The following is a 12500-nucleotide window of genomic DNA, read 5'->3' as shown; positions in this document are numbered from 1 at the left end:
CGGTTATGTTATCTATGGTGCAGAACGAATTCTGTGACCGGAAATAATTCGTAAAAAGCCACAATAATGTATATGAGGGACTGTATTTTTCAAAATACAAAAAAGGTACAAAAAGGGAACTTTCGACCGTTTGCACTACTGTCCTTTTCAGCCAACCGATGAAAAATACATGTATTTTTTAATAAGAATTGAAGGTTTGTTTTTATTTTACAGTCCAGGAAGCCATCGGTAAACTTCTAATTTCAATAGCGGAAGTTTGATCGTAGTTGAATGTCTGTTTGAGTGAAAAATGAAGATATATGAATGATGCCTTGTAAAATACTTGGAAGAATAACTGATAAAATTGTCTAATTGCAATCATGGAAGTTGTGTCAATAGTTGTATTCTTTTATATTAGAGGAAAATTGTCGTTTGTGTGAAAAACGAAAATATTCGAATGATGTCCGATAAAATGGTAAGCACAAGTACAATGATGACTCAAGTACTATATTAGTTCAGTAACGGGATGAAATTTTGCAAATACCGATAAAATTTCGCATTTTCCACTGGCTTTTCAACACTAGGATGTAAGAGTGGACAAGGTATAATGATAATGAAGTATCATACATATACAGGGAAATTTTGCATGGCTTTTTAAATGTATGAAGGAGCATTAGTGTTGTGAATGACTGTGATATTGTTTCGTCCCTGACACAAAGAGTAAAAGGTTGTTAGGGGATTTTAGTTTGCATATTTCTGGGCTTCGTCCTATGGTAAAAACTGTTTAAAAGACTGACCTCTCCTTTTAAGCAGAGGTATATGGCAATTTTTGATGCCAATGATGTCCTTTTAGCTTTCTGTAAAAGAGGTTTATAGAGATGGCTATTCGTCTGTCCGTCCGCACTTTTTCTGGCCATCTTCAGGCCTTAAAAATTACCGAGGCTAGCGGACTGCAAATTGGAGTTTTTTATTCTATTTTAGGCCAAGGTTAGCCATGGATTGTGCGTCTGGCACCGCTAGAGGTGTCAGCCGCTGAGGCATCTTCACCTGACCCCATCTGGGGAACAACTGAGCTCTTCCCTGTCGTGGCTGAGAGTTTCATACTGCATTTAGAGTTTCATACAGCATTATACACTGTACAGAAAACTAGATTGCGCCGAAGAAACTTTGTTCCAATTTTTACTTGTTTAATTTCATTTATTTATATTTTGGTTTTGAGATTATTTTCAAATCTGATTGGTTTTTGACAGTGTTTGACGCATGAATATTTATAGAAATCATCTATTGTGTCGAAAGCAAAAACGTACTTGCAGTGGGATTCAATTCAAGTATGTTAGCCACTGAATATTATATTAATATCATTAATGAAGACCGACGTACAGCTGAGAGGCACAATAGCGCAATATAATATTCGTTTACAAATTGCATACCATGGTAACGTATCTATGCTCGTATCTATGCAGAGGCATAGAGGGTTATTATTGATAAAAAGGACCAAACCTAATTGGCGGTGAGATAATTGAGTTGCTACCTTTTGTAAAAGTTCATGGTCGTGTGCCGAGTGGCTTAGGGCTGCCGGGAACCTTTTAAAGTCTGTGTTAATTGTTTAAGTGCGTCTGGAAGGTGAAGGTAGACCTTTGAAAGAGACTTGCTTAAGTGCAAGTATTATTCATTATTGTAAGGAGAGTAATTACATGTGGAGATCGTCACCTTTTATAATAATAATAATAATAATAATAATAATAATAATAATAATAATAATAATAATAATAATGTTCTAGAGTTCTACAATAATAAAAAAAATGTTGCGAGATCGTGCATAATTTAAAAACCCTTTTAAATTAAACACGATCTCGCAACATTTTTTTTTATTATTGCTGACTTCTTAGAACATTATATATACTCTCGCGATAGAGAGTTTTTTCTTAATAAAATAAAATAATAATAATAATAATAATAATAATAATAATAATAATAATAATAATAATAATAATAACAACAACAACATGGACGTTGGTAAAGAACTCATGGGATTTATAACAATGCAAGGAAAAAAATACAGTAGTTTTGAAAACATGCCAGAAGCACAAGCAACATTGTAATTTTATAAATGAGGAATAATAATAATAATAATAATAATAATCATAATAATAATAATAATAATAAAATAATAACGAATAATAATATAAAAAAGTAAAGAGACAATCAATCATAGATAACGTTCAAGCTGATTGTTAAGAAATCCCCTAAAAAATAAAATAAAATAAAAAAATAAATAGAAAATACAAGCGGTTTCTCTCGTCCATGGTATTCCCGTCCTCCAGATAATTGAAAACTTTAAACGCCATCAATACGAAATTACCTCTCTTAGACATTTTCCATTATGTTAATTCGAGAAGGACAAGCCCTGACATTTGTACGTGGTTTTCATTTAATGATGGATATGAATGGCTCTCTCTCTCTCTCTCTCTCTCTCTCTCTCTCTCTCTCTCTCTTTTAGTGCCTCATTCACTTCAGATTCTTTCTCCTTCTGTACCTTCTTCGTTTGATTCTACTTAGTACATCTCTCTCTCTCTCTCTCTCTCTCTCTCTCTCTCTCTCTCTCTCTCTCTCTCTCGTAGAGGGGTAGTACCGTCAGTGTACCTTATTCGGTGCAGTGTAGGCAATCCTTAAGGTTCTTTGCAGCGTCCCCGCGACCCTTAGCTGCAACTAATTTCTTTCCTTTTACTGTACCTCCGTTCATAATCTCTTTCTTCCATGTTACTGTCCACCCACCCCTATCAGCTGTTTCATAGTGCAACTACGAGGTTTTCTTCCTGTTGCACCTTTCAAACCTTTCATTGTCAATTTCCGTTTCAGCGCTGAATGGCCTTAGTTGTCCCAGTGCTTGGCATAATGCCAAAAATTTATATATAAATAAGATCAAATCTCTCTCTCTCTCTCTCTCTCTCTCTCTCTCTCTCTCTCTCTCTCTCTCATTCACTTCAGATTCTCTCTCCTTCAATACCTTCTTCGCTTGATTTTCCTTCTCTCTCTCTCTCTCTCTCTCTCTCTCTCTCTCTCTCTCTCTCTCTCAGTGTCGCATTCGCTTCGGATTCTCTTTCCTTCAATACCCTCTTCGCTTGATTCTGCTTCAGTACCTCTTTCATTGCCTACTCCAGGCGAATATACGAGTGCTGGTGTTCATATCAGCAGTAAATAACTCTGATACGCCATCGACAGTTCTATTACCCTCAGACTCGCCTCCACCTCAGCTGTATAAAGTACGCTGGTCTGAGGAGGCGAATGGCTGGGGCTGGAGGAAAGGAAATGTTCAGAAGAGAGAGAGAGAGAGAGAGAGAGAGAGAGAGAGAGAGAGAGAGAGAGGCTGGAGGAAAGGAAGTGCTGGAAAAGTGCAGCGAGAAAAACAGAGAGAGAGAGAGAGAGAGAGAGACTGGAGGACAGGAAGTGCTGGAAAAATGCAGTGAGGAAAACAGAGAGAGAGAGAGAGAGAGAGAGATCAGAGGACTGGAGGAAAAGACATGAGAAAAGGAAATTCTGAAAGAGAGAGAGAGAAAGAGATCAGAGGATTAGAGGAAAGTACGAGAGAAAGAGAGAGAACTGGAGGAATGAAAATGCTAAGAGAGACACACAGACACAGAAAGATTTGAGGAAATGGAATGTTGATCGCATTGGGAAAACCAAGGATGAAGCAGAGCTCCTGGAATATAGAGAAACGTTTAAGTAGACGTTGCTGATAACGTTTAATCGGTTAATATTTTCGGTGTCGTAGGGAAATCCACATCGTCACTGTATCGTACAAGATAGTAAGGAGTAATCTCATTGTAATTCTCATTAGTGAAAGGATTTTTGTCTTAGCGGATACTTTCGACTCGGAATGCTTCGAGGTATTATAGTATTTAATCACTTTTATTTAAAAAAATAGCTCTTATCAATGAGCATCGTCATTGTCAGATTATATTTTTGTTTCGCTTAAGTGTCTTCGAACAGAAAGAATGATTGGATTATGCTTATCCCTTTAACTATTGGTTTTTATCAAATTGGAAATCATTCATAACTTCTATCTTAAAAAATGAGTTGTTATCATTTTCAGATTATGAGGTTTTTCTTTCGCTAAAGTACTTACAGATGGAAAGAATGAATAGATCGTGATTATTACTTCAACTGTTTATTTATCATTATCTAAACTGCCTATTCCTTTGTAAAGAAAGAATGTTGGCAGAGGGTCGGTTTAATACGCTCTCTCTCTCTCTCTCTCTCTCTCTCTCTCTCTCTCTCTCTCTCTCTCTCTCTCTCTCTCTCCCCTTATTTAGCACATTAATGTCACCGCTTCTTCGAGTTCCCAAAATCCACCCCTATCCCTACCCCCATTCCCCATCCCCCCCAAAGTATAATTTCTCTGACCCCTTATTTCGCGCATTAATGTCACTGCGCCCGAAGGTTCCCCCACAAAAAAAAAATCCCCCTCCCTTAAAAAAAGAGGGGGAGGGGGTGTAATTTCGAGCGGCATTCGACGTATTTACATCACCTAGTTTAAGCGTGTTACCGATGGCCGTGGCGTGGTATTGTTTATGACAGTTAATCTCGATTTTTTTTTTTATAAGCAGTTGATACTGGAGTCGTCATTGGTAGGGATAATCTCCTGAAAGCTCTGTAGCTGTTGTTGTTCATTACTGTTTTTGTTGCGTGTAGGGTTAAACTCCAGTTAATTTGTAATTGATGAATACCGCTTTGTCTGATCATTGTATCGGCGTTTAGGTGGGAGATTAATTCTCCCCCCCCCCCCCTTCTTTCCCCCATTTCCCCCTTTATGGGGAGGAGGGCTAGCTAAAACAGTAAGATTTTCCTCGTCATTCTGGACGTAAACATTATACTCTTGTTGTCAATTTGTCCCATGCAAGTCTGTTTCTAAATGAGTAAAATTAACTGCATCCAAAAATTAGACGAATGAATTTGTTTGACATTCCAAAACAATCTGTTTGTTTAATAATCCAAAACAATCTATTTGTTTAATAATCTAAAACAATCTGTTTAATAATCCAAAACAATCTGTTTGTTTAATAATCCAAAACAAACAATCTGTTTGTTTAATAATCCAAATGTTTAATATTCTAAAACAATGTGTTTGTTTAATAATCCAAAACAATCTGTTTGTTTAATAATCCAAAACAATCTGACGATAAAAAAAATAGTTTTAGTGGTTCTCCCTCCATAAGGACCCGTTGTCTGTTTACAGTTAGCGGTTCGATTTAGTGGCCTCAAGTGAACAATTTATGTGGGTAATTAGCCTACTTAATGATCAGATTTGATCGCTGCCTAAATAACAGTTTTAATTGTCTTTTGAGTGACCTTTTCTGGTTCTCGTTAGTTGCCGTTTGTTAGTTCTGATTTAAGTTTAGTGCGTAGTGACTGCTCATCTGGTAATAATGCTGATGGAGAAGAGTGGTTTTTATTTACACATTTCTATTTATTTTGTTAAAAGAAACGCAGGGATCATATATATATATATATATATATATATATATATATGTGTGTGTGTGTGTGTGTGTGTGTGTGTGTGTTGTGTGTGTGTGTGTGAGATAGAATATGCAGTTTTGTCAATTATACACGTGGGACTTTTTTATGCTAACAAACAGTAAGCCTTAAATATAACTTATTATTAAATTCACGATATCATGGGGAAGTAGATGTTTCTCAGCCTAGATTCCAATCTTGGCCTTTGTTTTTATATACAGTGGTAGACAGTCGACTTGATCACTCAGCTGCCATCAGAATTAGGCCGACAGGGACATGCAACATTTCTAAGTCTCCTTGAGTGTAAATTTAAGTCACAGAGAATTCGATATCGAGTGATATGTGTGGATTTATGTTTGTAAATAGGTTGATGGATAGGGTAAACCATTTTTTCTCCCTTATGAAAGAATGGGGTTCAAGGATTTTTATATTATTCAGAGCTTCTGCTTAGCTCAGCTTTTGAAAAAATTTGGTTTGAAAATCTGGCAACGCAGTCGGCTGAAATTTTGAGACACTTTAGCTGGAAAATCTCAAACACTTGAAAAAAAATGGTTACGCCAGTTCGTCAAATTCCCGTAAGATAAGCCGGCCGAGGGATGGATGGATTGCCCAATTACAATGAATTAATCGTTTTGAATTATAATGAGGACCCGCGACAATAATGAAAATCCCAGAAATTGGGACCGGTCCTCGTCGGAAGCTAATGGAATGATTCGACACCGGCGAGCGATATTAATACAAGCAAGCAATTAGGAGCCAATGGACAGATTTTCTGAAATATTATCTAGGGGTGGGAGGGGTCGGCCGGATAATGAAATATTAATCTCTTTTATTGGCTCCCGCTGAAAAACAGATTAGGCTCGAAGCGCCAGTCCATTAGCGCTGTATACAAACGACAGGATTATGAATAGACCCCTGTTTAATATTCACTTTTGTCAATACATGCTCTAATTTTGGCGAAATCGGATTAAGGGCAATTCATATTATTTAGACGGCATTTTGGGGGCGGGATTTTATCGGTTTACCGAAGATTTCGGACAACAGTGACACCTCGCAGTAGCGCTCGGGGGCCTGTTGTTTTTCCAGCAAAGGGGGGGGGGGGATCGGGGCGGGGGGGGGGGGGTGTTAAAGTGGTTACGATTTCCTCCCTCCCATTCTCTCTTTCTCTCCCCATTGTTATCGTATGTAATGGTACTGATGAGGATATCATAACTGGCGATATATTTCCATACCTTTTCCTTAAAACAGGCAACCCGATAGTTTGATTTATGTTAATTTATGGTAGGTGGAATATGAGAAGAAAATGTTTGGTCCAGTCGTATATAAACTTCGGCCTATTTCATCGAAATCCGTAAATATACTTGGTGAAGGTGTTCCATCATTTGATTCACATACACACACACACACACACACACACACGCACATATTCATCCCACACGCTCACGCCCACACTTACCTGCACACCCATGCTCACCTCACACCCACATCCTCACACCTACGCCCACCCCGCTCATCCATCCACACACCCTCATCCACCTCCACATCCACCAGGTTATGGGTTATGACAGCTGCTGTATTATAGCCCGATTGAGATGACCTATTCAGTGCATTTGTTAAAAGAAAGTTTTGCCTTTTAAACGGATCCTACTTACTTCACTGCTATAGTCCGCTTGTCTGAGCTTCCTTTCTCCTCTGGCATCTATATGTGATCCTATAAACGCTGCTAATTATGTACCGGGTAATTATTTGATTCACTAACATTAAAGATGGACCTTGATTCTTCGCCCTCGAGGATACGGTTGTTAGCAGTGTTGGATTGTGGAATAAATGAATTTTTATTGTGCTATTTTATTCTCATGATGTACTGGATATGATAAAAATAATTTGTAGTATAAAAGGAATATCGGTATAACTTTGGACAGTGAAATGAATAGTTCATTATGTTTTTTTTTTATTCTCATGGTATACTAGATATAATGAAGAAAAATTTCTAGTGAAAAAAGGAATATCGACATAATTTTATTTTTTAGGGAATATTTACTCAATCCACAAATTTTTTTTTTATAAATACGTTTACACCTTGCATGTATAAACTTGTATATTCCATAGAAAAAAATGGTACAATGCCTTCAGTGAGTAATATATTTCGAAGTACACCAGCTTCCAAAACAAATAAAAAATTTGGATTCGGACGCAGGTGGCCTCTTGGGAACCGTAAAAGGTCAACCCAGAAACCTAAATAAAGAGACTATGATGAAAAGATGGCGAACTGCATTTAGTGCAATTTTATAGTGATTAGATATATATTTTTCTACTCTTCCAAAAAATTTTTCCAGATAACAAAATCGATTAACTGTACTTAACTGTACCAAGTCCCATGGTGAAAGGATCCCAGGTACCTTTTGAAAGAAAACCCCCATTGATTGTATAGTTCCGTCAGTGCACCTTACGTGGTGCGTTGCAGGCATAACTTAAGGGTCTCTGCAGCGTCCCCTCGGCCTGTAGCTGCAACCTCTTTCATTCCTTTTACTCTACCTCCGTTCATATTCGCTTTCTTCCATCTGACTATCCATCTTCTCTAGCAATTATTTCATAGTACAGTTGCGAGGTTCATGGGCTCGGCATTTGACCTAGATTCTATATTCTGTTCTTGAAAGAAAACTAGCACACCCCAGATATTTAGAAACAAATTAATTTTTTTTTATCTGTACCTTCTCCGCCCATTATGTCTTAAGTTACGCTGAAGATGAACCCAGCGCCTTTGGCACTGTACCTTGAGTCACGAGAAATTAAGTTGGTGACATTATTAGCTGAATTTTGGACATAAATCGATTGAGGATTTTGAACTTGAATAAACGAAGTTTTTGAATCTCCTGGCAAGTGGAAAGTTGTAACTTTCGGGAAGATATCTGATCAGAGCTTTCTGTTTAGTTATGGTTTGTTTGTTTGTTTTTAGCCTTATTTTACTGGTGCAGTTCTTTTCAAGCAGGAAATCAGGTTTTTGTGATGGTGAGCTTATTTCTATTAGTTGTAATTATATACCACTAATATTACGTTTACAACTTACTTACATTTTTTATATTCTTATAATAATATGTTAATTTATTTATACTTATTTTTAATAAGCGATTTCATCTTTTGCATTTCCCATTACCTTTTTTTTTACTTCTTTCTAATGGCTTGTTCCATATGAATAGGGTAAATTTTCTGAATAATAATAATAATAATAATAATAATAATAATAATAATAATAATAATAATAATAATAATAATATTCTACTGGTATTATTATTCAACCTACATTCGTATTTGACCCTTGATTCAGAATGCATAGATGCTGCTGACCTGAGTTCTGCAAAAATGGCCCATCTGACCTTGTCCCACCTGTGACCCTTTCTTCCCTCCACCCCCCCCCCCACAAAAAAAAAAAAAAAAAAAAAAAAAAAAAATTTCCTTTCCCTCCCTTCTCCCACCAGTGCGTTAGGAACCGAGTGAAAAAGAAAGATAATACACTTTTCGCAACTGGCAATCATTTCATCCGCGAGAAATTGTTTTGAAGGTGCGCGAGAGAGAGAGAGAGATGAAAGATTTATGGCGTGGAAGTGTTTTGTGGTCTATGCCAAGACAGTGAAAAATGACTGCGGATTAATATAAAAAAAAGGGGGGGGGACGTGTGAGTGGATGAGGGACAGAGTGAGAGAGAAAGAGAGAGAGAAAGACAGGAAGAGAGAGAAAAAGAAACAGACACCAAAAGGAATATCACACAACTGTCTGGTTTCACTTTTCGTATCTGACCTTCCATTTTCTTTTTCTTATTACGATTTAATGATTCTTTTTTCTGAGAGAGAGAGAGAGAGAGAGAGAGAGAGAGAGAGAGAGAGAGAGAGAGAGAGAGAGAGCCTCGGTGTTGCAGGGGATATAGTAGATGCTGCGCCTGCATATTTATTTGTTTGCTTTCGTGTTCCCTCGTATGTGTGTTTGTGTGCATGTGCGTGAGAGAGGGAGTGAGTCAAAGAACATTATTCTGCAGGTGTGTGTGTGTGTGTGTGTGAGAGAGAGAGAGAGAGAGAGAGAGAGAGAGAGAGAGAGAGAGAGAAAAGGGTATTAAGTAGGTGTAGTGTTTGCTTGTTTGTTTCCGTCTGTTGATGTTGTTTCTGAGAAAGAAACATATAGTGATTAAATGACGATGACAATGATGACGATGGTGTTACACGAAAGAAAGAGACAGTGCAAATAAAGTGCATGCATGTCTGATCTCTTTGCAAACATGAAAATGCAACAGACCAGAAGTGTTTGACTCCTCCGCCATCACTGATTGATGAACCTTTGAATGATTCTTATGTTTATAAATGATTAGTGAATGAAAGCGAGTCATGGCAGTGTAATTTGCCCTCGACGTTTGTGTTTTAAAGTCTGCGGTCGGTGGCATTTTCTTGAATAATTAATCCGAAGGTTTGCTTGACACGTTAAACCTTTTGGTTTTGCACGAATTTTAGCTCCTTCGTTAATCCCTTCACATGGACTCTCACGTTGTAGCTCTGATAAATATATTAAACTTAGACTTGAGTGTGTGTGTGTGTATGGTGTATGTATGTATGTATGCATATATGTACATTTATGTATATATATTTTTGTAGAAGCTTTGCGTAAGATTTTTTCTCTGCTATTTCTCAAGAAGTATATCGTTTCCCCAAGTAGCTACTGGTTAGACAGGAAGAAAAGAAGAACATCAGTCAGCGTTATGTTTATTATGTAATTACGTAATCAACAAGAAAAATTATTGGATATTGTGGTTCTTCGGCTCCCAAATATTGTTGCACATGTAGCCAGAAGTTCCTCTTTTTTTCTTTTTTTTTTTTTGTTTTTTTTTTTTTTTTTTTTCCTCAAGTCCCTGAAATTAAATGTCTGTCCAGCATCATATTGCCCCACCCCATATATATATATATATATATATATATATATATATATATATATATATATATATATGTGTGTGTGTGTGTGTGTGTGTGTGTGATGTGTGTGTGTGTGTGTGTGTGTGTGTTGCCCCATATATATATATATATATATATATATATATATATATATATATATATATATATATATGTGTGTGTGTGTGTGTGTGTGTGTGTGTTTGTTTGTGTGTGTATATCGTAACGTTGTGGGTAACGTGTTGAAATTCATCTTACAGCGTACTAAAATATGCACCTGTACAGCTCTTCATAGAGTTTGATGGAAATGGAAGAGATGCCCTAAGATTTTACAGGTAAGAGACATGGTGGAAAGGAGTAAACTCATAACTGGCATTAAATATAATATATATATATATATATATATATATATATATATATATATATATATATATATAATAATCAGCACACAGTCATTAAGTGTGGAACAGAAATACATTTCTGACTCATATCGGTATGGAACTCAGGTTTTCATTGGAAAGGCAAGGCCGCCGCTTCCGACTGAACCGCATAAGTCTTAAGCCCCACTATATATCGTACCTAAGACTTTAGCTTGAACAGGCTTACTGCTTAGTGTACATACTGTATATCTGTGTGTACACGTGCACACACACACACACAGACACACCTCGTGATAGCCTTGTGGTTAAAGCGCTTCACTGAACGTCGTGAATTCTTGGCTCCGTGGTTCGCGCCCATGAGCCGACGAATTTCCTATCAACTAAAAAATTCCCCTTCGGTTAACATATATTAAAATATATTTATTCTGATGTAGAGCTAATTAGATTTTAAAGGACATCTGTAGCTAATTGCATACATATGTATCACGGTGATGTCATAAGACACATTATATATATATATATATATATTATATATATATGTATGTATATATATACATATATATATATATATGTATATGTATTTATGTATATATATACACGTATATGCACACACGCCACACGCAAGAACAAATTCTGTCGTGGTAAATGTTAAAAAAGAAATAAACTGTCCAGTTTGAAATGTTAAAAATTAGCAGGCATTCAAAAATTAGTTGACTGCGGGTAATTTGCTTTAGACTTTTAGTGTATCACGCTGATTTTGGCGCTGTTGTTTATTCTCATTGCAACATTTACAACGATGGTAAAATACTGATGATTGTGTTGGTCAAACAGGCGACGAGTGATTGTCACTGTTAATTAGTATTTATTTATACATATTTAATTTTGAAGTTTCGCTATGGACGAGTGTTTATAATTTTTTTTTTCTTTTCCGTTTAGCATGATAAAATTGCGTCATTTTTTGGGTCAGTCTCTCTCTCTATCTCCAGTGTTTTGTCTGTGCGTTCCGTCATAGTTATGATTTCATGATTTATTGTAATTCGTCACCTTTTACTCTCACTACATTTTTTAATTTTTTTATCATCCAATATTCTAATTCGTTTTTTTTTTCACCGTTCAGTCTAGCTTTTCCGTATAACTATCTTATTATATTCGTTCTATTTTCGGAAGAAAGGTTTCAAAATTATTAGACAATTGATAGGTATGAAAGTTTTATTTTGGGCAGTGGTATGTGTTTGCTCAGTTGATGAAGACCATGACATCATCTAATGTGTATCGTATATAACTCAGGAGTGGCGGCATCGTTCTTCCATCAATTCAAAATACCTTCTGCAGACTCGAAAATAGAATCACTTCCGAAGTGAAAGGGTGAGAAATTATTCCATTTAATTAGCTATGATTAATTTCCCTCACAATCAACATCGAATACAGATTTTTAGAGGTTCACTACTTTCTTGTGTAATATGGACTTTCTTGGTGTCAAACTTCTCTTGTTTAATTAACTTCTTGTAACTGTCATTGTCAATAGCTAGGCAGCACACCACAAATTTTTCTTTATATTTTTTTTTATATATATAACTACATTTAATTCACAAAATGTATTCTAGATATTTTGTTCTTTATCCTGTTGTTAAAGTTCAGATTGCAGAGGTCAGCAAAAATAGTAGACTTCACCTCTCTCTCTCTCTCTCTCTCTCTCTCT

The sequence above is a fragment of the Macrobrachium nipponense genome, chromosome 29 (genome assembly GCF_015104395.2).
Source record: "Macrobrachium nipponense isolate FS-2020 chromosome 29, ASM1510439v2, whole genome shotgun sequence".
Lineage (NCBI taxonomy): Eukaryota > Metazoa > Arthropoda > Malacostraca > Decapoda > Palaemonidae > Macrobrachium > Macrobrachium nipponense.
The sequence above is the reverse complement of the archived record's forward strand: the minus strand, read 5'-3'. Positions refer to the sequence as shown.